The sequence below is a fragment of the Oncorhynchus keta genome, chromosome 28 (assembly GCF_023373465.1).
Source record: "Oncorhynchus keta strain PuntledgeMale-10-30-2019 chromosome 28, Oket_V2, whole genome shotgun sequence".
In the NCBI taxonomy this organism is placed as follows: Eukaryota; Metazoa; Chordata; class Actinopteri; order Salmoniformes; family Salmonidae; genus Oncorhynchus; species Oncorhynchus keta.
The window spans coordinates 65276327-65303511 of record NC_068448.1 but is presented as its reverse complement, the minus strand read 5'-3'; positions in this window follow the sequence as shown (position 1 = coordinate 65303511).

The window sequence follows — 27185 nt, the reverse complement described above, 5'->3', positions numbered from 1 at the left end:
CTCAGACAGGATGAGATCTGGCTCAGACAGGGAAACATGGTAACTGTCTGTAAAGTGACTATAGACAATATACAACCCCTTGCACAGTTTAAACATTTCGTTGCCCTACAGACTGACAACCATCAGGAAAATACGGTTTAAAGTGTCTATCCATGTTTTGCTTGTTTTATGAATAGTAAATACAAATAATCTTTATTGAATTCAATCAATGTTTTCCTAAACCTTATAAACCTGTGAAGCTTCATCTATGGATCTGATCCAGTGTTTGTTTTATTGAGGTCTGGTATTTCACACAGATTGGCTGTTTATCCTCCTGACAGAAGAGCTTGAATTTCTCCATGTGCAGACTGCATAGCACGTTTGGAGTTTGTTGAAGCTCTCTCCTGTAAGAGGGCCTCACATATGTCCTTTAGAGCCAGGTGAAGGAAAAGCTCTGTTGAAAGCTCTGTCTTTTCTCTTGCATTCAAGACATTCCTTTTCTCCCTCCTCTCCCCAGTGTTTCTGCAGACAGGGTTTACAGAAGCTGTGGCTACACAATAAAGTAGGACTGGATTCTTGAAGATGTCATGCCACAATGGACAGGAGATATGCGCAACAATTTGGAAGCCATTTTCTCTCATAGTCACATTCCTTTCTCTGGAATGGCTTCTGGAGGCAACAGTTCACTTCCAAGACTCACCCTTGTTTGGTTAGCAGGGCCTGAAAGTTACAGTTTACGTTGAATATTTAATGGCTCAGTTTAAACTTGCTTTTTGTAGAAGTCCTGTTTTATGTCCTAAGAGAGCTGAGAGGGTTGTACATTACCGTGAGCAGGTGTGTAATCATGGACTTGGTGTGTGAGGGGTGGATCTTTAAGTTTTATGGGATTGTACAGTATATTACCATGAGCAGGTGAATGTCAGGTGAGGGGCTGATGGATGCGGCTATGGAACCCTGACCTGTTCACCAGACGTGTTACCTTGTCCCGGACCGGCTGTTTTCGACTCTCTCTCTCTACCGCACCTGCTGTCTCTAACTCTGAATGCTCAGCAATGAAAAGCCAACTGACATTTACTCATGAAGTGCTGACCTGTTGCACCCTCTACAACCACTGTGATTATTATTATTATTTGACCCTGCTCGTCATCTACGAACGTTTGAACATCTTGGCCATATACTGTTATAATCTCAACCCGGCATAGCCAGAAGTGGACTGGCCACCCCTCAGAGCCCGGTTCCTCTCTAGGTTTATTCCTAGGTTCCTGCCTTTCTAGGGAATTTTTCCTAGCCACCGTACTTCTACATCTGCATTGCTTGCTGGTTGTCGTTTTAGGCTGTGTTTCTCTGTAGCACTTTGTAACATCGGCTGATGTATAGCTCAGGCTATTCTAAACGCTCATACTAAGAACACCATGTTTTTGTCAGACTTAATTATATAGAACTACTGGTAATAAAAAAAACGTACAACAGGCGTTTAAACAATTTTACAATTCATTTATAATACTGAGGGTGGATAGAATACCTCTTGTTAAGTATAACAACTCCCCCCCAGCCTGCTCTGCTGAGGTTCAAACCCTACAAGGCAATTGGTCTTCCATAGACTCTGAACAGGTCAGACCACCAGGAGCTGTGGCAACCAAAGGGACTCCAGGACACTTTATACATGGCCTGTCCTTACTGACCAGGCATTGGGGTTACCGCACTCGCCCATCAACGCTCTGGGTTGAAGTTTGCCCTAGGTATAGATCTAGGATCAACTTCCCTTTCCACAATCCTAACCTTAACCATTAGGTTGGGAAATGTTAAACTGACTAAAAATCAGCATCTCTAGGGGCAACTTCACCCTACTCCCTCATCATCACTCTGTAACCCATCCCACCGACCAATAGATCGACAGAACCTAGGACCTGGGTCAGTTGTTGTAAATCAGACACCTCTCACCTCTGAATGGCGCTATTCTATTCTTCATGGTTCTTTGTCCCGGATTACCCTGTACTAATGACGTGATCAAAACAACTAGGAATTTGGAAATCTCAGACTTCAGTGCATTCAAGAAAACTGGGAACTCGGGGATAAAAACTAGCTCCAACTGGTTAAAATAGTTTTGAATGGTCATCCAACTCTGAATTACTCTGGTATCTTCCTAGAGCTCCGACTTTCTGACCCGAAGATCACTAATTTCAATATTTGACCTTGTTTTTTTTCAAAGTTCCCAGTTGTCTTGAAAGCACCAATAATTTAACATAGCCTGAGTGGCGTTTCTTTCTTTTTTGCCCTAATGTGAAAACAATATACCTGTCAGAGGAGGTTCTCGTCTGCAGTGTTGAACCAATTCAGTAAATGTGGAGGAGTTGTCTCAACATCCAAAATTCCATTTCCCCTGAACACTGTTTGTATCTGGCGCCACTGAGGTGCCCTGGACCAAACATGACCCCAGTCTGCCTAATTAGAAGCCTGCAATGACTCAGCTTCCCAAATAATTGTACAATTAATTTACAGAAATATGTTGGAGTAGGGAAATGGTAGTACACTGTGACAAGGTTGATCAAGAAAAAAAGAGTTTCACACTCATACAGCGCAATGACCTTAAACATGCAATACAAAATATTTCACTGTAAAAAACAACAATTCATTTACGTTATAGTACTAAGTATCATTCAGTTGATTTCAAAGATGCCTTTTTAAAACTTTATTAAGACAATTGGTTTTCCCCTAAAATCCACTAACACACTCAACAGTACCATCTTGTTCCCGGGATAAAACCTTGACATACTGTACCATAATCACAACATCACCACCAGGGCTGTCCCATTACAGCCAGACTAACTAACTATTTTGTCCTTTTACAGAGACCATCCCTGGAAAGATTCTCAGAGGGGAGAGCTTGCAATAACTACCAAGAATATGGAAAGACCTTCTCAGTGAAGGTGTGTGCAATAGTGTGTAAACATGTGTTCTTATCAGGGTCAGAGAATGACAGCTTTCCTTTGTCCCAGTCCAGCTGCACTCTGATCGTCTGGGGTTTCTTTGCCACTTGGAGTACACTGGTTGATTCTGGTGGGAAAATACACTGTATTTATGTTTGAAGTGCCAGAATCGCCATTGTCCACTCTTAACTGCTGCCTTCCTCTGGACAGACTTTTCTATCACACCCAGTGTCCATCATTTATTGTTCCCAACCTCAACGTCCCAGCTGTGTTCCTGAGTTAAAGCCCTCAGAACCCAAGATCCAGATCCATACATAGTCATCAAACCTCTTTGGGTTATCAGGAAGCTACAATGTCTCATTTCTGCGTTTTACACTTGTCAGATCCTCAGACATCCAGAGATCTGGGTAGGCAGTGTCTGGGTCGAGTGACAGGAGCTGAGTGTTGGTCCCATGTTTCATGAGCTGAAATAAAATATCCTACAAATTTTCCATACGGACAAAAACATAATTCCTCTCAAGGCCCATTGTTGTAGCATTCATCCGCCGCCATCACCTCATGTTTTAGCATGATAATGCACTGCCCCATGTCTTAAGGATCTGTACACAATTCCTGGAAGCTGAAAATGTCCCAGTTCTTCCATTGCCTGCATACTCACCAGACATGTCACCCATTGAGCATGTTAGGGATGCTCTGGATCGAAGTGTACGACAGCGTGTTCCATTTCCTGCCCATATCCAGCAACTTTGCACAGTCATTTGAAGAGGAGTGTGACAACATTCCCCAGGCCACAATCAACAGTCTGATCAACTCTATGTGAAGGAAATGTGTCGCGCTGCATGAGGCAAATGGTCAAACCAGATACTGACTGGTTTTATGATCCACACCCCTACTTTTTTTTTTAGGTACAGTATCTGTGACTAGCAAATGTTTATCTGTATTTCAATTGACGGATTTCCTTATTTGAACTGTAACTCAGTAAAATCTTTGAAATTGTTGCACGTTCCATTTATATTTTTGTTCAGTGTAGATTAGAACTGTGGGTGATTTCTAGTTGGTGATGTTTTTTGGAAGCCAAGAAGAACATGTTAAGTTAATAATAGTTGTGTACAACTGTCATTGATACTGCTAAAATTGTACTGCACAGTTGATGGTCAAATCAAATTTTATTTGTCACATGCGCCGAATACAACAGGTGTAGACCTTCCAGCAAAATGCTTACTTAGCCCTTAACCAACAATGCAGTTGAGAAAAAAAACTGGCGGAACTTATGAAAAGCTTTTTTAATCATTATCTTTGTGTGCTGGGTCTGGAGACAGTGAGAAACTGAATTATGTTAATTGAATTGTCACAGTTTACCCACAAAAATACTGTGATCCGAATACATACAATTCTCTGTTCTCTTATTACTAGTCATCCTCACGTTAATGTGCTTAACTGTTTGGTCACAGGTTTATTTAACTTTATTAAAGACCGCCAGTTTTTCCTGTAAGGGCTTCAGGAGGGTCTATAGGTCCTCCTGGAATGAGAGGATGTTTTATCGAAATGTTCCTTCCTTTTTTAATTAGAGTTTATCTACATGGAAGAAAGGTGAATAGACTGCTCTCCTCTGTGTTTAAGCCAGGTTATGTGAGTGTACAGTAGGTGCGTCACGTGTGTGTGGTTAGATCCGGATAGATCTGTTTTACAGGAATGAGGAAATTATTCTCCACTGAGAAAAGTACTTGAAAAATATCAGCAGTACACTGCTCTGAAGGATAAACGCAAGTAAACAAAGTTTACACTTTTTTTGCTCAACAGTTTAACCACATTTTGCAGAAAAATGCATTGAATGTATAAGGATTGTTACTTCATTCATAGACACAGGAGCAGGAGAAACGTTTAATAAAACAACAAACGAGACAACACAACAGTGGTGTTTACACATGAACATGGAACTTCCTCAGTCAATATTGTTCCTAAGGGAGGGACAGATATAGGGGAGGTATTCAGGAAGGTAATGGAGTCCAGGTGGGTATAATGATGATCTGCAGGTGCGCGTAATGATGGAAGCCATGTATTTGTAATGATGTATCCCAGGCCCGGTGGTTAGTATACCGGCGACGTTGAACGCCGGAGGGGAGGAACGGGAGTAGACGTGACAGTTCCAGTAGATGCGCTCGGGAGGACAGTTAGTGATTGTGGGCTCCCTCTCCAGAGCTTGGCAGATGTCCAAATCTACATTCCAGACGCCAGGAGCTATGACTCGGGAGGATGGGAATATAGGCGCATTCTGGAATGGACCCTCTCTCGAATCGTAGAGATGTGACAGGGCATCGGCCTTGCTGTTCTTAGAACCTGGGCGACAGTGTGAAGTCAAACCTTGTGAAGTGCCCACCTTGCTTGGTGAGGATTCAGCCTCCTCGCTGTCCGTATGTACTCCAGGTTCTGATGGTTGGTGAGAATGACGAATGGTTCCTTGGTGCTCTCCAGCCAGTGTCTCCACTCCACTAATGCCAACTTAACTGTCAGGAGCTCACGATCACCGACGTCATAATTCCTCTCTGCAGGGGACAGTTTCTTATAGTAAAACACACATGGGTGTTTGAGCAATGGGGCGGAGGTGAAAAGTCCCTTGAGTAGACAGAAGGCCCAGTCGGCTGTTGGGCTCCAAAACAACATACAGGGCCCTCCCTTATGGAGAGAGGTGAGCGGAGCAGAAGTTCCTGATGAAACGGCCATAGAAATTGGCAAAACTCAAATACCATTGTAACCCATTTATGGTGGTTGGGACTGGCCACGACCTGACTGCACCTACATTCTTGTTGTCCATTTTCACTCCCTGCGGAATGATTTAGTAGCCTAAGAAGGAGACTGCCCTCTGATAAAATTGGCACTTCTCAGCCTTGACGAACAGGTGGTTAGCCAGGAGGCGTTCCAGGATTGCTTGAACGTGAGTGATGGAGGATCACAAGGTAGCCAAGTAGATCAAGAGGTCATCGATATACACGACCACCTGGCATCCGAGCAACAAATGCCTGGAACACTGGAACACTGACAAAGCATTGGCTAAGCCAAATGGCATCACCAAGTACTTGTAGTGACCAGACATCGTGCTAAACTCAGTCTTCTACTCATCTCCCTCCCAGATGCAGATGAGATTATAAGCACTCCGCAGGTCCAATTTGGTAAAGAATCGATGGCTGCCGGCACAAAACGGGAGAGGGTACCGATACTTCGTGGTAATCTCATTGAGTCCTCTGTAGTGAATGCATGGACGTAACCCTCCATCCTTCTTGGTCACGAAGAAGAAACCAACTGATGCAGGAGAAGTGGACGTGCAGATGAACCCTTGTTGGAGTGCCTCTTGGATGTAATCCTCCATAGCCTGGGTCTCAGCCACCGACAGAGGATAGATGCATTTGTGCAGAGGTGCTGAACCTGCAAGCAGGTTGATGACACAGTCCCAGGGGAGGTGAGGAGGAAGACAGGTGGCATGGGTCTTAGAGAATACCTCTTGCAGGTCCTGGTATACCTCCAGGATGTTGGGCTGAAGGGCAACCACAGGATTCTCAACCGATGTGGAACCACAGGGGACGGGGAAGCAGGTCTTCCGGCATTCGGGTGACCAGTCTGTGATTCTCATCCTCAACCATGAGATGGTTGGGTTATGACGTTGAAGCCAAGGGAAGCCGAGGATGATCTTGTGAACTGGTGCATTGGTAATGAAGAAGCGGACGTTCTCCTGATGAATGGACTTCACTGTGAGGGTCAGTGGTTGGGTGATGTGGGTGATGGTTCCGGACACTAATGGCCAACTATCAGGGGCTTGTGTCACACCCTGATCTGTTTCACCTGTCTTGTGATTGTCTCCACCCCCTCTCGGTGTTATTATCCCTGGTGTATATATATGTATTCCTGTGTTTCCTGTCTCTCTGTGCCAGTTCGTCTTGTATGCTTTTCAAGTCAACCAGCGTTTTTCCCGTACTCCTGCTTCTATCCTCTTTTGCTAGTAATTCCGTTTTTTGACCTTTGCCTGTTTTCTGGACTCCGTACCCGCCTGCCTGACCATTCTGCCAGCCCTGACCTCGAGCCTGCTTCCACTCTGCTTCCACTCACTACCTCCTGGACTCTGAACTGGTTTTGACCTTTTGCCTGTCCACGACCATTCTCTTGCCTACACCTTTTGGATTGTTTAATAAATATCAAGACTCAAACCATCTGCCTCCCGTGTCTACGTCTGGGTCATGCCTTGTGCCTTTATAGCTTGATCCGGGAAAGGAGAGGATTATGGTTAGAGGGGAGGAGCGGGAGACGTGACACCCCTAAACATCATCACGCATCGCTTGCTGTAATTCATTGGAAACATAAGGAACGCGTCTTTCATATCAGTGAAAAATAATAAAAAAGGGTCAATTACTACACACCTTTATAAGGTTACGGTTAGTGTTTCTACACGGACATATCTCAATGTTGCAACGCTTGTTTAAGGAAGACATAGCTGCCACCTGTGCTAATTAGCTGTCTAGCTTGCGTCGAACACCTGTGTGTAAGCTGGCACATTGTATGGATCTGTGCAAAGCTGCTACAGGGGTGGCTATAATTTGTGGAACGTTCCAACAGGAATCTGTTCCAAAAACATTGTAAAGTACAAGGTTATCAACAAACAACGCATACAAAGTAGGATGATCAATTCACCTAGCTAACTAGCTGCAGAATAGGCATCAACTCACCACATAGCTTATTCTTAATGTGTGTCCATAGGCTACCAGAGTGAGGACAGACATTTTTCTGACGTGAAAAATGTAATTAAATAGCCCACTCCCTACCCTGTATCTTATTCTGCCACTATACAACTTTGTATGCGTTGTTTGTTGGCAACCTTGTTATTTACAAAGTTTTTGGAACTGTTGGAACGTTCCACAAGTTATACCCACCCCTGCTACAGTAAGTGTATATTTTTATTTGAAAGATTATTTCTCGCTGACATGAAAGATAAGTATATCAGTATACGTTTCGAAAACCATTTTGAAAGCGAAGATTATTGACGTTGTAACGACTGTTGGTGGAAGAAGGTGAGGACGTGGTAAGTGTCCATGTTAATTTAATATAACTGAACACGAAATACAAATTAACAAAGTGAAACAACGAAAATCGAAACAGTCCTGAAAGGTGACACAATACAAAACAGGAAACAACTACCCACAAACACAGGTGAGAACAGGCTAGCTAAGTATGTTTCTCAATCAGAGACAACGATTGACAACTGCCTCTGATTGGGAACCATACCAGGCCAAACACATAGAAATACAACACACAGAACAAAACATAGAATGCCCACCCCAACTCACACCCTGACCAAACCAAAATAGAGACATAAAAAAGGAACTAAGGTCAGGACGTGAGACGTTTCTAAACATTCACAGCGTTGGAATTGTAGTTTGCATGGAACTAACTGTGGGGGAATGTAATGGCTTAAAACCTTACATACAGAAAATGTTTTCGAGAGCTAAGGGAGCGTTAGTTTACCTACCTAGTTTTTACCACTACATCTCTGAAAAAATACACTGATTTCACACACACAAATACAACAAATTGATACTGTACTATATCTGATATATTTTTGTATATATTAAATGCAGATCTTTATGCAACTGTACCTTTTGATACTGTGCAGTTTCATCCATGGGGCAGCAGTTGTGTTTTTTTGTGTTTTCTGGAGGCCTGTCACACCACACAGATGGGCTGTTTATCCACTAGACAGAAGTTGAGTTTCTCCCTGTGTAGACTGCAGAGCTCCTCAAAGTCCCCTGAATCTCTCTGATTCCTCTCCAGTAAGAAAGACTCACATATGTTCTTTAAGAATTTGAATTGCTTCTCTTCCTGCACACTGGACATTCCCGATGTAGCCTCTGTTTCCAGTGTTACTGCAGACAAGTTTTACAGACACTGTGCCTACACAACAGGACAACAGAATCTTTGAAGAGATCATGGCAAATAGGACAGGAGAGATCCTCCTCTGGGAGATCTGGGATCTTTTATTCTTTGGATATATACAGTGGGGCAAAAAAGTATTTAGTCAGCCACCAATTGTGCAAGTTCTCCCACTTAAAAAGATGAGAGAGGCCTGTAATTTTCATCATAGGTACACTTAAACTATAACAGACAAAATTAGAGAAAAAAAAATCCAGAAAATCACATTGTAGGATTTTTTATGAATTTATTTGCAAAACTTGGTGGAAAATAAGTATTTAGCAAAAAAGGCAGCGTGCAAAATTCCAAAATATTTTTCATACATTAACAAGTGCAATACACCAAATTAAAGATAAACTTCTTGTTAATCTACCCTTCATGTCCGATTTCAAAAAGGCTTTACAGCGAAAGCACAACATATGATTATGTTAGGTCAGAGCAAAGTCAAAAACACACAGCCATTTTTCCAGCCAAAGAGAGGAGTCACAAAAAGCAGAAATATAGATTAAATGAATCACTTACCTTTGATGATCTTCATCAGATGACACTCATAGGACATCAGTGCATATTTATATCCAAAAATCTCAGTTTACATTGGCGCGTTACGTTCAGTAATGTTTTGCATCCAAAACATCCAGTGATTTTGCAAAGCCACATCAATTTATAGAAATACTCATAATAAACATTGATAAAAAGATACAACTGTTATTCACAGAATTAAATATATACTTCTCCTTAATGCAACCTCTGTGTGAGATTTCAAAAAACTTTACGGAAAAAGCAAACCATGCAATAATCTTAGTACGGCGCTCAGACGACGAATCAAGCCAAACAGATATCCGCCATGTTGGAGTCAACAGAAGTCTAGAGGGTTCTACTTGGATAAGATACATGAGGCTATAAGCCACCAGAGGGTTTCTAGGATAAGACACATGAGGCTATGAGCCACTAGAGGGTGCTACTAGGATAACATACATGAGGCTATAAGCCACTAGAAGGTTACTAGGATAAGATACTTGAGGTAAAGGAAAGGGGGATACCTAGTCAGTAGTCCAACTGAATGTATTCAACTTAATGTGTCTTCTGCATTTAACCCAGCCCCTCTGAATCAGAGATTAAAAGCCATTATGGTGTTACTAGGATAAGATACATGAGACTATAAGCCACCAGAGGGTGCTAGTAGGATAAGATACATGAGGCTATGAGCCACCAGAGGGTGCTACTAGGATAAGATACACGAGGCTATAATCCTTAAGCCACAAGGCCATATAATTATCCAGGAATACCTCTCAAGCAAACTGGAAATAAATTAAACCCGTGATAGGATCTGTAAGAACCAAGTAAAGCACCAGTCTCAAATTTTCTCTCAAAGTTTGAAAAAAATGTGTTTACATCCCTGTTAGTGAGCATTTTTCCTTTGCCAAGATCTTTCATCCACCTGACAGGTGGGGCATATCAAGAATCTGATAGAACAGCATGATCATTGCACAGGTGCACCTTGTATTGGGGACAATAAAAGGCCACTCTAAAATGCGCAGTTTAGTTACACAACACAATGCCACAGATGCCCCAAATTTTGAGGGAGCATGCAAATGGCATGCTGACTGCAGGAATGTCCACCAGAGCTGTTGCTAGAGAATTTAATGTTCATTTATCTACCATAAGCTGCCTCCAAGGTAATTTTTGAGAATTTGGCAGTACATCCAACCAGCCTAACAACAGAAGACCACATGTCAGCACAACAGCCCAGGACCTCCACATCCAGCTTCTTCACCTGCGGGACAATCAGAGACTAGCCATCCAGACAGCTGATGAAACTGTGGGTTTGCACAACCGAAGAAACCATCTCAGGAAAGCTCATCTAGGTCTTGACTCAGGCGTTGTAAATGACTTCAGTGGGCAAATGTTCCCCTTTGATGGAACTGGCACGCTGGAGAAGTGTGCCCTTCACGGATAAATCCCGGTTTCAACTGTTCCAGGCAGATGGCAGACAGTGTTTGGAGCTTCTCCCCTGACACATAGACATCTGGCTCAGTAGCATCAGATACCACCTGGAGCTTCTCCCCTGACACATAAACATCTGGCTCAGTAGCATCAGATACCACCTGGAGCTTCTCCCCTGACACATAGACATTTGGCTCAGTAGCATCAGATACCACCTGGAGCTTCTCCTCTGACACATAAACATCTGGCTCAGTAGCATCAGATACCACCTGGAGCTTCTCCCCTGACACATAGACATCTGGCTCAGTAGCATCAGATACCACCTGGAGCTTCTCCCCAGACACATAGATATCTGGCTCAGTAGCATCAGATACCACCTGGAGCTTCTCCTCTGACACATAAACATCTGGCTCAGTAGCATCAGATACCACCTGGAGCTTCTCCCCTGACACATAGACATCTGGCTCAGTAGCATCAGATACCACCTGGAGCTTCTCCCCTGACACATAGACATTTGGCTCAGTAGCATCAGATACCACCTGGAGCTTCTCCTCTGACACATAAACATCTGGCTCAGTAGCATCAGATACCACCTGGAGCTTCTCCCCAGACACATAGATATCTGGCTCAGTAGCATCAGATACCACCTGGAGCTTCTCCCCTGACACAAACATCTGGCTCAGTAGCATCAGATACCACCTGGAGCTTCTCCCCAGACACATAGATATCTGGCTCAGTAGCATCAGATACCACCTGGAGCTTCTCCCCAGACACATAGATATCTGGCTCAGTAGCATCAGATACCACCTGGAGCTTCTCCCCTGACACATAAACATCTGGCTCAGTAGCATCAGATACCACCTGGAGCTTCTCCCCTGACACACAGACATTTGGCTCAGTAGCATCAGATACCACCTGGAGCTTCTCCTCTGACACATAAACATCTGGCTCAGTAGCATCAGATACCACCTGGAGCTTCTCCCCTGACACATAGACATCTGGCTCAGTAGCATCAGATACCACCTGGAGCTTCTCCTCTGACACATAAACATCTGGCTCAGTAGCATCAGATACCACCTGGAGTTTCTCCCCTGACACATAGACATCTGGCTCAGTAGCATCAGATACCACCTGGAGCTTCTCCCCTGACACATAGACATTTGGCTCAGTAGCATCAGATACCACCTGGAGCTTCTCCTCTGACACATAAACATCTGGCTCAGTAGCATCAGATACCACCTGGAGCTTCTCCCCAGACACATAGATATCTGGCTCAGTAGCATCAGATACCACCTGGAGCTTCTCCCCTGACACAAACATCTGGCTCAGTAGCATCAGATACCACCTGGAGCTTCTCCCCAGACACATAGATATCTGGCTCAGTAGCATCAGATACCACCTGGAGCTTCTCCCCAGACACATAGATATCTGGCTCAGTAGCATCAGATACCACCTGGAGCTTCTCCCCTGACAAAAACATCTGGCTCAGTAGCATCAGATACCACCTGGAGCTTCTCCCCAGACACATAGATATCTGGCTCAGTAGCATCAGATACCACCTGGAGCTTCTCCCCAGACACATAGATATCTGGCTCAGTAGCATCAGATACCACCTGGAGCTTCTCCCCTGACACAAACATCTGGCTCAGTAGCATCAGATTCCACCTGGAGCTTCTCCCCTGACACATAGACATTTGGCTCAGTAGCATCAGATACCACCTGGAGCTTCTCCCCTGACACATTGACATTTGGCTCAGTTGCATCAGATACCACCTGGAGCTTCTCCTCTGACACATAAACATCTGGCTCAGTAGCATCAGATACCACCTGGAGCTTCTCCCCAGACACATAGACATTTGGCTCAGTAGCATCAGATACCACCTGGAGCTTCTCCCCTGACACATAGACATTTGGCTCAGTAGCATCAGATACCACCTGGAGCTTCTCCTCTGACACATAAACATCTGGCTCAGTAGCATCAGATACCACCTGGAGCTTCTCCCCTGACACATAAACATCTGGCTCAGTAGCATCAGATACCACCTGGAGCTTCTCCCCTGACACACAGACATCTGGCTCAGTAGCATCAGATACCACCTGGAGCTTCTCCCCTGACACACAGACATCTGGCTCAGTAGCATCAGATACCACCTGGAGCTTCTCCCCTGACACACAGACATCTGGCTCAGAAGCATCAGATACCACCTGGAGCTTCTCCTCTGACACATAAACATCTGGCTCAGTAGCATCAGATACCACCTGGAGCTTCTCCCCAGACACATAGACATCTGGCTCAGTAGCATCAGATACCACCTGGAGCTTCTCCCCTGACACACAGACATCTGGCTCAGTAGCATCAGTTGTCCTCTTTGTGAAAAACATGCAGACTGTTTTTTTTACATTGAGATGCAAACATAAGTCACTCAGCCACTTTGTAACCTGGAACATTACAGTAGTCAGTTCTTGTGCAGCCTGTATGCACAAAGAGCAAACACAATGTGGTCACACCAGATACTGACTGGTTTTCTAATCTGCACCCCTACCTTATTTGTATGGTATCTGTGACTAACAGATGCACATCTGTATTTCAAGTCATCTAAAATCCATAGATTAGGGCCTAATGAATTTATTTCAATTGACTAATTTCCTTATATGAACTGTAACTCAGAAAAATCTTAAATTGTTGCATGTTGCGTTTATATATTTTTCAGTGTAGTACTCATTATTTAACAGTATATACATTAGTAATTCTCTTTAGTTTAGATTTTTTATAATGTAAACTCAGCAAAAAAGAAACATCCTTTTTTCAGGACCTGGTCTTTCAAAGATAATTAGTAAAAATCCAAATAACTTCAGAAATCTTTATTGTAAAGGTTTTAAACACTGTTTCCCATGCTTGTTCAATGAACCGTAAACAATTAATGAACATGCAGCTGTGGAACGGTCATTAAGACACTAACAGCTTACAAACTTTGGACACTAAAGAGGCCTTTCTACTGACTCTGAAAAATACCAAAAGAAAGATGCCCAGGGTCCCTGCTCATCTGCGTGAACGTGCCATAGGCATGCTGCAAGTGGCCAGTACAATAAATTGCAATGTCCGTACTGTGAGAGGCCTAAGACAGCGCTACAGGGAGACAGGACGTACAGCTGATCGTCCTCGCAGTGGCAGACCACGTGCAACAACACCTGCACAGGATCAGTACATCCGAAAATCACACCTGCGGGACAGGTACAGGATGGCAACAACAACTGCCCGAGTTACACCAGGAACGCACAATCCCTCCATCAGTGCTCAGACTGTCCGCAATAGGCTGAGAGGCTGGACTGAGGGCTTGTAGACCTGTTGTAAGGCAGGTCCTCACCAGACATCACCGGCAACAACGTCACCTATGGGTACAAACCCACCATCGCTGGACCAGACAGGACTGGCAAAAAGTGCTCTTCGCTGACGAGTCGAGGTTTTGTCTCACCAGGGGTGATGGTCGGATTCGCGTTTATCGTCAAAGGAATGAGCATTATACCGAGGCCTGTACTCTGAAGCGGGATCAATTGTGTCACAGCATCATCAAACTAAGCTTGTTGTCATTGCAGGCAATCTCAATGCTGTGCGTTGCAGGGAAGACATCCTCCTCCCTCATGTGGTACCCTTCCTGCGGGCTCATCCTGACATGACCCTCCAGCATGATAATCCCACCAGCCATACTGCTCGTTCTGTTCATGATTTCCTGCAAGACAGGAATGTCAGTGTTCTGCCATGGCCAGCGAAGAGCCCGGATCTCAATCCTAATGAGCACGTCTGGGACCTGTTGGATCGGAGGGTGAAGGCTAGGGCCATTCCCCCCAGAAATATCCGGGAACTTGCAGGTGCCTTGGTGGAAGAGTGGGGTAACATCTCACAGCAAGAACAGGCAAATCTGGTGCAGTCCATGAGGAGGAGATGTACTGCAGTACTTAATGCAGCTGGTGGCCACACCAGATACGGACTGTTACTTTTGACCTCCCCTTGTTCAGGGACACATTATTCCATTTATGTTAGCAATGTCTGTGTAACTTCTTCAGTTTATGTCTCAGTTGTTGAATCTTATGTTCATACAAATATTTACACGTGAAGTTTGCTGAAAATAAATGCATTTGACATTGAGAGGACATTTCTTTTTAGTTGTAAATTTGTAAATGTTTTTACATTATGCACTATGACTATGCGAAGCTACAAAAAAAGATTGATTTCATGTCATACACATAGCATTTTACCGCATACCTTTATTTTGAAGGCAAAGTAAGAAAACCGGAAGTCTTAATGTTGCTGCTGTGACGTTAATCCTAATCACACCCATCCCTGGAATGACTAGTACTATTGGTGCTTTCAAGAGCTCTGGGAACTGGGGAAAAAACAAGGTCAAATCAGGACATCAGTGATCTTCAAGGTCGGAAAGTCGGAGCTCTATAAAGATGCCCTAGCTTGTAATTCAGGGTTGGATGACTGTTCAAAACTATTTTTCCCAGTCGGACACCCCATTCCACTCTTTTGATCATATCTAATCCTCCACTCATTAAAAACCCACCACCCCATTCCACTCTTTTGATCATATCTAATCCTCCACTCATTAAAAACCCACCACCCCATTCCACTCTTTTGATCATATCTAATCCTCCACTCATTAAAAACCCACCACCCCATTCCACTCTTTTGATCATATCTAATCCTCCACTCATTAAAAACCCACCACCCCATTCCACTCTTTTGATCATATCTAATCCTCCACTCATTAAAAACCCACCACCCCATTCCACTCTTTTGATCATATCTAATCCTCCACCACTCCACTTGGGTTGTACCGTGGCGGAATCTTTGTGGGCTACCACCTTGTCTCAGGATGGTAAGTTGGTGGTTGAAGATATCCCTCTTGGTGTGATCATAAAGTGGGTGGGGTAATCCTTGTCTCAGGGGTAAGATGTGTTTGGCTCCTGTCATGTAAATGGGGCCACAGTGTCTCCTGACCCCTCCTGTCTCAGCCTCCAGTATTTATGCTGCAGTAGTTTATGTGTCGGGGGCTAGGGTCAGTTTGTTATATCTGGAGTACTTCTCCTGTCCTATTCGGTGTCCTGTGTGAATCTAAGTGTGCCTCTAATTCTCTCCTTCTCACTTTCTTTCTCATCTCTCGGAGGACCTGAGCCCTCCATGTCCCAGGACTACCTGACATGAACTCCTTGCTGTCCCCAGTCCACCTGGCCATGCTCCTGCTCCAGTTTCAACTGACCTGAGCCCTAGGACCGTGCCCCAGGACTACCTGACATGAAGGCTCCTTGCTGTCCCCAGTCCACCTGACTGTGCTGCTGCTCCAGTTTCAACTGTTCTGCCTTATTATTATTCGACCATGCTGGTCATTTATGAACATTTGAACATCTTGGTCATGTTCTGTTATAATCTCTACCACAGCCAGAAGAGGACTGGCCACCCCACATTTCCTCTCTAGGTTTCTTCATAGGTTTTGGCCTTTCTAGGGAGTTTTTCCTCCACCGTGCTTTTAACCTGCATTGTTTGCTGTTTGGGGTTTTAGGCCTGTCAGCACTTTGAGATTTGATCATATATAATAAATCCATTTGATTTGAAAATTAAAAACCCACCACCCCATTCCACTCTTTTGATCATATCTAATCCTCCACTCATTAAAAACCCACCACCCCATTCCACTCTTTTGATCATATCTAATCCTCCACTCATTAAAAACCCACCACCCCATTCCACTCTTTTGATCATATCTAATCCTCCACTCATTAAAAACCCACCACCCCATCCCACTCTTTTGATCATATCTAATCCTCCACTCATTAAAAACCCACCACCCCATTCCACTCTTTTGATCATATCTAATCCTCCACTCATTAAAAACCCACCACCCCATTCCACTCTTTTGATCATATCTAATCCTCCACTCATTAAAAACCCACCACCCCATTCCACTCTTTTGATCATATCTAATCCTCCACTCATTAAAAACCCACCACCCCATTCCACTCTTTTGATCATATCTAATCCTCCACTCATTAAAAACCCACCACCCCATTCCACTCTTTTGATCATATCTAATCCTCCACTCATTAAAAACCCACCACCCCATTCCACTCTTTTGATCATATCTAATCCTCCACTCATTAAAAACCCACCACCCCATTCCACTCTTTTGATCATATCTAATCCTCCACTCATTAAAAACCCACCACCCCATTCCACTCTTTTGATCATATCTAATCCTCCACTCATTAAAAACCCACCACCCCATTCCACTCTTTTGATCATATCTAATCCTCCACTCATTAAAAACCCACCACCCCATTCCACTCTTTTGATCATATCTAATCCTCCACTCATTAAAAACCCACCACCCCATTCCACTCTTTTGATCATATCTAATCCTCCACTCATTAAAAACCCACCACCCCATTCCACTCTTTTGATCATATCTAATCCTCCACTCATTAAAAACCCACCACCCCATTCCACTATTTTGATAATATCTAATCCTCCACTCATTAAAAACCCACCACCCCATTCCACTCTTTTGATCATATCTAATCCTCCAATCATTCCACTCTTTTGACCCAATCTAATCCTACACCAGGCTGACTGCCTGGGAGGACGGGACACTACCATTCAACACACTCTTACTCTTCTGCAGTAAAATCTCGCAATTCCAAGTAATTCTCTGCAGCTGTCACCACAACACCTATTTTCTGTGACTTGCATTCCATTCCTGCGTTATAGCTGATAACCATGGCAATGAACGCTAAAAAGCCAAACTTACTGAAGCACATCTCATTAGTCCTATCACTCTGTACTGGCAAACATCTACTACTCACCGGGAGCCACTTAGGATCCCTCACCCCTCTCCCTCTCCTTTCTTCACTGCCTCGACACATGACACCTTTTGTAATACTCTGACCCTGGCAACATCAACCTGCCTCTTGCTCCGGACACCTCTGATCCCCAGCAACATGGGCACCCCTACAGTTAACACATCAAATCAAATGTTATTTGTCACGTGGTTCGTAAACAACAGGTGTAGACTAAGAGAAAAATACTTACTTATGGGCCCTTCCCAACAATGCAGATTTGTGTTGTTATTGAAATAGTAGAAAAATGGCAACACAAGGAATAAATACACCAGGAGTAATGATAATGAGGCTATAGGGTACCCCTGTACAAGCTAATTGAAATAGACATGTACATATAGGTAGGGATAAAGTAACTAGGCAATGGGATAGATAATTAACAGTAACAGCAGCATATGTGGTCAGTCAAAGCAGTCAGTGCAAAAAGGGTCAATGTAGATATTCCGGGTAGCTATTGGTTAACTATTTAGCAGTCTTATAGCTTGGGGGTAGAAGTTGTTCAGGGTCTTGTTGGTTCCAGACCTGGTGCATTGGTACCGCTTGCCATGCTGTAGCAGAGAACATTCTGACTTGGGTACCTCTTTGTTCACCGATACTACACATTCCTTTGTCCCATGCCCTCCTGCACACTTCTCACATCTAGGAATCTCCCTCCTACATGCTGCTGCAACATGACCACAAGCTTGGCACCTGAAACATGGTAGTGCATTCGGCACAATAGCTCTTACGGGATAACTGATATATCCTAACATTTACTTTATCAGGTAACGACTCAGCCGCAAAACTCAAAGGACAGACAGGGACTGTTTCATCCCGCTCACCATCAGGTCTGTGTCGCACCAAACAGCGGGCATTACAGACACCGGGAATCTTCAACTTCAGTTGATCCACCCCCACCCCAGTAATCACTCCTTTCAATGGTGCCCCATTCCTGAGAGCAGAAACACAAAAAAGTCAACTTCAGGTTACCTTAACTCCTTTTTCACCCAACCTGAAACCACATATGGGTCAGCCAAAAGGCAGTGGTCCACTTTCTCCAAAAATGTCACGCCTACTGGATCAGATTAATCTTTTTCATGACCATCGGTGCGAGGCTCGAGCCCTGAGGTCTTCACCACACCTCCCATCTCAGATAATTCATCCTCACTCTCTTCCAATTCACCTCCAGAACTACTGGAGTATAGCGCATTCTGTTTGTACTCGACGCCACTCTTCCTCAACACACCATCTCCCTTCTTATCACTAGCTTCTAACTTGTAACCTACTTTCTTCCTTCTCCTCATTGACCCCAAGCCTGGAAATATACTTCCATTAGAATCCTTATCACTTTCACTATCGGATTCCATGTTTCCATCCTTTTCCACTACTACATTTCGTTTGAGTCCACTACTAATTTTCGAGACTGCTACCATGCTTCCCACCACATGGAACCCCGGCTTCACCCCGGCTTCACCCCGGCTTCACCCCGGCTTCACCCCGTCATCACCCCGGCTTCACCCCGGCTTCACCCCGGCTTCACCCCGGCATCACCCCGGCATCACCCGGCATCACCCCGGCATCACCCCGTCATCACCCGGCTTCACCCGGCTTCACCCCGTCATCACCCCGGCTTCACCCCGGCTTCACCCCGGCTTCACCCCGTCATCACCCCGGCTTCACCCCGTCATCACCCCGGCTTCACCCCGGCTTCACCCCGTCATCACCCCGGCTTCACCCCGGCTTCACCCCGGCTTCACCCCGGCTTCACCCCGGCATCCGAAAGAATGACATAACACCTTGCACCCGTAATCCTTCCTGTGTTTCAGTCACGTCTGCTCCTCCCCTAAGACACTGAGTGTGTTTCAAAGTGATGATATCGCTCTGCTCATATCCTCAATCATCTGTTCATAATCTGACTCTACTGCTCCTTGTCCTCTCCCAGAGAAGCTATCCTGGCCCCCTCGTCCTCTCATAGAAGCAACTGCTTCTGCTTCTCAAGCTCCTCCTGTTTCTGTGTGCTGGGCCTGGCTCTGGAGACAGAATCATGCCTCAGAAATTCATACAGGGTCAAAGACATTTGCTCAAAACTGTTGCATTCTCCGATTGATACTGAAGTAGCGTTCTTACCTTAATGTGCTCTGTTTGATCAAATGATAGTTTAACGCTATTTAAGTCCTGTAAGGGCTCCAGGGCAGTTTGGAGCTCTTCCTATTGGAGGGACATTTCTGATACCGGATAGTCACGGAATTAACAAATCAAATAGAACAGGGCTTGTTTGAACTCTTGTTCTCTTTGATACAATCATTTATTTTACATGTCTATACATTTTAATGGAATAACAAAGGTTTATATAATACAAATAAATCAATAAATTGAGTAGATCAGGGGTGTCAACTCATTCCATGGAGGGCTTATTGTCTGCTGGTTTTAGTTTTTTCCTATCAATTAAGACCTAGGCAACCAGTTCCTTACTAATTAGTGACCTTAATTCAATCAAGTACATGGTTGAGCAAAAACCGCAGATACTCGGCCCTCCGTGGAATAAGTTCAGAGCCTGCTAGTTTTCTTTTCAACCTGATAATGAATTAAACCCACGGTGTGTGCCAGGCCTAAACCATTCTCTGATTAGAGGGGAATCACCCACCTGGTGTCCCAGGCCTAAACCATTCTCTGATTAGAGGGGAATCACCCACCTGGTGTCCCAGGCCTAAACCATTCTCTGATTAGAAGGGAACCATGACAACAAGCAGTGGACATGGCTTTGAGGTCCAGAGTTGAGTTTGAGGACTGTAGAGCTTAATCTATGGAGCAGTAGTCAAGGTTTTTGTGGTGTTTGGAGGTCTGACACATCAAAAAGTGGGGGTGTTTCTCCTCCAGACAGAGGAGTTGGAGTTTCTCCCTGTGCAGACAGCAAAACACCCCCGACTCTGAGAGATGATCTGGAAGTCACCTTGTCCTAGAGAGATTTACATGGTAATCATGAAACACAGACCTTATTTTAGGTGTTTCTAAAAACCCCTATGGGAAAAATGAATGGTGGAAAAATTATTGGAACCCTTTCCCTGTTTGACTGCTAGGTCTTATGGGTATTATGACTCATACTGTGGTACTCTATGAAGTGTTCGTTGTCATTCAATGAGAAAGGACTCGTTTTCATGCACATTTTTCCAATTGGGAAATACTGCACCAAACATCTTAATTAGGTGTAAAATTGTGTGACTAAGACATCCCCTGCAAAATTGTCAAAATTATTACAGATTTCTTGATTTATCTAGATCAGGTATTCCCAAACTAGGGGGGTACGCGTAATGCCGTCGGGGGTACGCCAAATAAAAATGTAATTCACAATGTCTTTTTTTTCTTCACGTTTTCAAACAACTCATTTCTGTTTTCCAATGGGGCTATACATTTGGGTGAGGTTGTTTTCTCGCCTGAGTGGCCTCGTTTCACTGCCAAAAACCAAATTAAACCATCTAGTGAAATAACAACACAATGTCATATACAGGTAGCCTAGTCAAATAATTAACATCCAATCACATTACAGGTTCTCAGTCACTTTGGTGCATTTCTTAGATCAAAAGTGCAATTCTTGATACTACTTGTACAAATTCCAAATCATCTAGTCACTTGTGCACATCATTAAAGCAATTTCTTATTCCTTTGAACAAATTGCAATTGATAATGTACAAGTGTCAGCTTTTTTCCACATTATCAATTGCTGATGTCATTTTGATCAAAATATAGTAGATGGTTCTCTGTTGAATAGTCTTACCCCTCAAAACATCTAGGCATTAGTTCCTTGCATAAGCCATTACATGCAAAATTGTTGAACTATTTGTCATAAACTGTCAAGCATAGTTTTACACATTTCTATTAGACCTTTTGTACAAAAATGTGAATTGATGAATCGTGCAGTTGAAATTGACCCCCACTCATGAAGGAATGTAAAGTGTTAGTTCAACCAACAATCAACCAGTTGTCTAAATTGCTCAAAGGTGCATCTCATGAAGAATCAATTGGCAAGCATATATAGACAGACCACAACACAAAGTTGCAATTTTCCAATAATGGATGGACCAGGAAACGAACAGGGTCAACAACCAAGAGGAGAAAGAAGAGGAGCAAGGATGCGTGGTGGAAGGCAAAACAGAGGAAGAAGAGGACATAGGCGCATATCTGATGACATAAGGGCCACTATTGTAGACCATGTTGTCAATCATGGCCTTACAATGGCTGAGGCGGGTCGAAGGGTGCAGCCGAATATTGGGTGATCAACCGTGTCCTCAATAGTTCAAACGTTTCGAAGAGAGAACAGGTATGTCCACCAATGTACAGTGCACTGTTACTGTATATAAGCAGTATACTGTATACTTCCTACAATGCTTCATATTACAGTAGTCCACTTGTATTTCACAGCATACAGAAATATACTCTATACAGATACATACTGCACCTTACATGCACCCACCTGTATGTTTTACAGTAAAATGTGTGTTCACATAGACAAAAACTATGTGAAAGTGTGCGATGCATCACTGCATTTCCCCACATAGGACTGCAAAGATTACCTCAAACCGGTGGCAGAGGACGCCTTTTCACACCTCAACAGGAGGAGGCTATTTGCACCATGGTCCGAGCAAACCATGCCATGAGACTCAGGGAAATACAAAGGACCATTATAGAAGACAACGATGTCTTTGAAAACATCCATACGGTTAGCATCTCAACCATCGACAGGGTGCTGCATAGAAACCAGATGATTATGAAACAGCTGTACCCTGTACCATTCCAAAGAAATGAGGACATAGTTAAGGAGCTACGGTACCAGTATGTACAGGTAAAACAAATATCTATGTAACTACTTTACAGCAACATTTTATAGTGATACATAGTACAGTAAGCATAAACTGCACACATTTCCATTGTTGTGGAAGGAACATGCAATATATGTACATTTTATGTCACTCTTCCTTACCAAAACAAATTCAACTGTGTGTTCTGGGATATAGCGTATAATGGAGTTGGAATCAAGTGAACCCTCTCACAACTTTGTATACGTGGATGAGGCTGGCTTCAACCTGACCAAATGCAGAAGGCGGGGTCGGAATATCATCGGTCACAGAGCTACTGTGGATTTGCCAGGCCAACGGGGAGGAAATATCACCATGTGTGCTGCTATGGTGTCCTAACCCATATCCCCCTTATAGTGCCATACAACACCCAGCATCTACTCAACTTTTGATGAGAGAGGATTTGCCAAAGTATGTGGTCATTTGTGATAATGTGAGTTTCCATCGATCAAACATAAGGCAATGGTTTGTGACCCACCCGAGGATGCTCATAGAATTCCTCCCACCTTATTCACCATTCCTTAACCCAATTGAGGAGTTCTTTTCAGCATGGAGGTGGAAGGTGTACGATCGTCAGCCACACACACAGATGACCCTGCTGGCTGCAATGGATGCAGCATGTGAGGACAGCACAGTAGACGCCTGCAGAGGATGGATAAGGCATTCCAAAATATTATTTCCACGTTGCATTGGAAGGGAAAATATCCTGTGTGATGTGGATGAGAATATGTGGGCCGACAGACAGGAACGTCTGGATGTGTAGAGAGCACAACAGTGCTGCGGGCAAAGTTGTGCCTTAGGGGTGGTTTCCTGTGTTTCTTTCTAATTTAGGTTTTTTTCCTTTGTTCCCCTTGGGTTGTCCAGTCTCTTTCAATCAATAACCCACATACAGTAATAGGTAAATAGTACTGTTGAAATTGATATATGCCATAGAAGTGCAGTCTTGTGCATTTTCAATACAGTAACTGTCATCCAAACTGTAGCCTAAGTTTACATCAGGTAATACTGTCAAAATACACAGTTACATTGACAACATGCCTAAACATTTTGACGACCTTGTTCGTGAACAATGACTTAATGACTTATCATTCTGATGACACTGACATGATCATTGGCATGAATATTTACTTTTGAGAGACGTACTAAGGATTTTTAGTGACTGACTAGCTTTAGAAACCTATCTATTGTATGTTGCAGTTTGTACAAATTGTTCTGAGAAATGCACTTATTATTTTGTACATGTTAGGGATGATGTGAAAAATGCACCAAAGCGACTGAGAAAAACTGTAACTGTGGGAAATCCACTAACTCACTAAATCCACTACTCTCTCATGGGAAATCCACTAACTCACTAAATCCACTACTCTCTCATGGGAAATCCACTAACTCACTAAATCCACTACTCTCTCGTGGGAAATCCACTAACTCACTAAATCCACTACTCTCTCGTGGGAAATCCACTAACTCACTAAATCCACTACTCTCTCGTGGGAAATCCACTAACTCACTAAATCCACTACTCTCTCGTGGGAAATCTACTAACTCACTAAATCCACTACTCTCTCGTGGGAAATCCACTAACTCACTAAATCCACTACTCTCTCGTGGGAAATCCACTAACTCACTAAATCCACTACTCTCTCGTGGGAAATCCACTAACTCACTAAATCCACTACTCTCTCGTGGGAAATCCACTAACTCACTAAATCCACTACTCTCTCGTGGGAAATCCACTAACTCACTAAATCCACTACTCTCTCGTGGGAAATCCACTAACTCACTAAATCCACTACTCTCTCGTGGGAAATCCACTAACTCACTAAATCCACTACTCTCTTGTGGGAAATCCACTAACTCACTAAATCCACTACTCTCTTGTGGGAAATCCACTAACTCACTAAATCCACTACTCTCTCGTGGAAAATCCACTAACGGTCCGTATGTAGCCAAATGTAGCGTTTTCTGCATTATACAATGATATGGGCAACGACCATGTAACGCTTTTACAACATACAGAACAAATGCACTGGTTATCAAGGGGCAACGTATTGACATGTTTTTTAAAGACACTGATGCCCTTAGCAACCACGTACCTACGTGAGAGTGGATTCTCGGCCCTCACGAGCATGAAAACTAAATACAGGCACAGACTGTGTGTGGAAAAAGACTGAGACTCTCCAATACAACCCAACACTGAAGAGTTATGTGCATCCTTTCAAGTACACCCTTCTCATTAACCTGTGGTGAATTATTCACAATTTTTGAAAAACAAATAAACCAAATCAAATCAAATCCAATTTTATTTGTCACATACACATGGTTAGCAGATGTTAATGCGAGTGTAGTGAAATGCTTGTGCTTCTAGTTCCGGCAATGCAGTAATAACCAACAAGTAATCTAACTAACAATTCCAAAACTACTGTCTTATACACAGTGTAAGGGGATAAAGAATATATACATAAAGATATATGAATGAGTGATGGTACAGAGCAGCATAGGCAAGATACAGTAGATGGTATCGAGTACAGTATATACATATGAGATGAGTATGTAAACAAAGTGGCATAGTTAAAGTGGCTAGTGATACATGTATTACATAAGGATGCAGTAGATGATATAGAGTACAGTATATACGTATACATATGAGATGAATAATGTAGGATATGCAAACATTATATTAGGTAGCATTGTTTAAAGTGGTTAGTGATATATTTACATCATTTCCCATCAATTCCCATTATTAAAGTGGCTCGAGTTGAGTCAGTGTCAGTGTGTTGGCAGCAGCCACTCAATGTTAGTGGTGGCTGTTTAACAGTCTGATGGCCTTGAGAAGCTGTTTTTCAGTCTCTCGGTCCCAGCTTTGATGCACCTGTACTGACCTCGCCTTCTGGATGATAGCGGGGTGAACAGGCAGTGGCTCGGGTGGTTGTTGTCCTTGATGATCTTTATGGCCTTCCTGTAACATCGGGTGGTGTAGGTGTCCTAGAGGGCAGGTAGTTTGCCCCCGGTGATGCGTTGTGCAGACCTCACTACCCTCTGGAGAGCCTTACGGTTGTGGGCGGAGCAGTTGCTGTACCAGGCGGTGATACAGCCCGCCAGGATGCTCTCGATTGTGCATCTGTAGAAGTTTGAGTGCTTTTGGTAACAAGCCAAATTTCTTCAGCCTCCTGAGGTTGAAGAGGCGCTGCTGCGCCTTCTTCACGATGCTGTCTGTGTGAGTGGACCAATTCAGTTTGTCTGTGATGTGTATGCCGAGGAACTTAAAACTTACTACCCTCTCCACTACTGTTCCATCGATGTGGATAGGGGGGTGTTCCCTCTGCTGTTTCCTGAAGTCCACAATCATCTCCTTAGTTTTGTTGACGTTGAGTGTGAGGTTATTTTCCTGACACCACACTCCGAGGGCCCTCACCTCCTCCCTGTAGGCCGTCTCGTCGTTGTTGGTAATCAAGCCTACCACTGTTGTGTCGTCCGCAAACTTGATGATTGAGTTGGAGGCGTGCGTGGCCACGCAGTCGTGGGTGAACAGGGAGTACAGGAGAGGGCTCAGAACGCACCCTTGTAGGGCCCCAGTGTTGAGGATCAGCGGGGTGGAGATGTTGTTGCCTACCCTCACCACCTGTGGGCGGCCCGTCAGGAAGTCCAGTACCCAGTTGCACAGGGCGGGGTCGAGACCCAGGGTCTCGAGCTTGATGACGAGCTTGGAGGGTACTATGCCAAGCTGTAGTCGATGACCAGCATTCTCACATAGGTATTCCTCTTGTCCAGATGGGTTAGGGCAGTGTGCAGTGTGGTTGAGATTGCTTCGTCTGTGGACCTATTTGGGCGGTAAGCAAATTGGAGTGGGTCAAGGGTGTCAGGTAGGGTGGAGGTGATATGGTCCTTGACTAGTCTCTCAAAGCACTTCATGATGACGGAAGTGAGTGCTACGGGCGGTAGTCGTTTAGCTCAGTTACCTTAGCTTTCTTGGGAACCGGAACAATGGTGGCCCTCTTGAAGCATGTGGGAACAGCAGACTGGTATTGATTGAATATGTCCGTAAACACACCGGCCAGCTGGTCTGCGCATGCTCTGAGGGCGCGGCTGGGGATGCCGTCTGGGCCTGCAGCCTTGCGAGGGTTAACACGTTTAAATGTTTTACTCACCTCGGCTGCGGTGAAGTCCGCATGTTTTCTGTTTTCGTTGCAGGCCGTGTCAGTGGCACTGTATTGTCCTCAAAGCGGGCAAAGAAGTTGTTTAGTCTGCCTGGGAGCAAGACATCCTGGTCCATCCCGGTTTTACATGTAAGATGGCTAAATAAAGAGCAAAATTATAATTGTATATTATTATTTGTGCCCTGGTCCTATAAGAGCTTTTTGTCACTTCCCACAAGTGCCCCCGCACATTTGCTAACCGAGCTTTCTGCATTGTGTCCCGCCACCCACCACCCCCTCTTTTACGCTACTGCTACTCTCTGTTTATCATATATGCATTGTCACTTCAACCATATCTACATGTACATACTACCTCAATCAGCCCGACTAACCGGTGTCGGTATGTAGCCTCGCTACTGTTATAGCCCCGCTACTGTATATAGCCCCGCTACCGTACATAGCCTCGCTACTGTATATAGCCTCGCTACTATTATAGCCTCGCTACTGTATATAGCCTCGCTACTGTT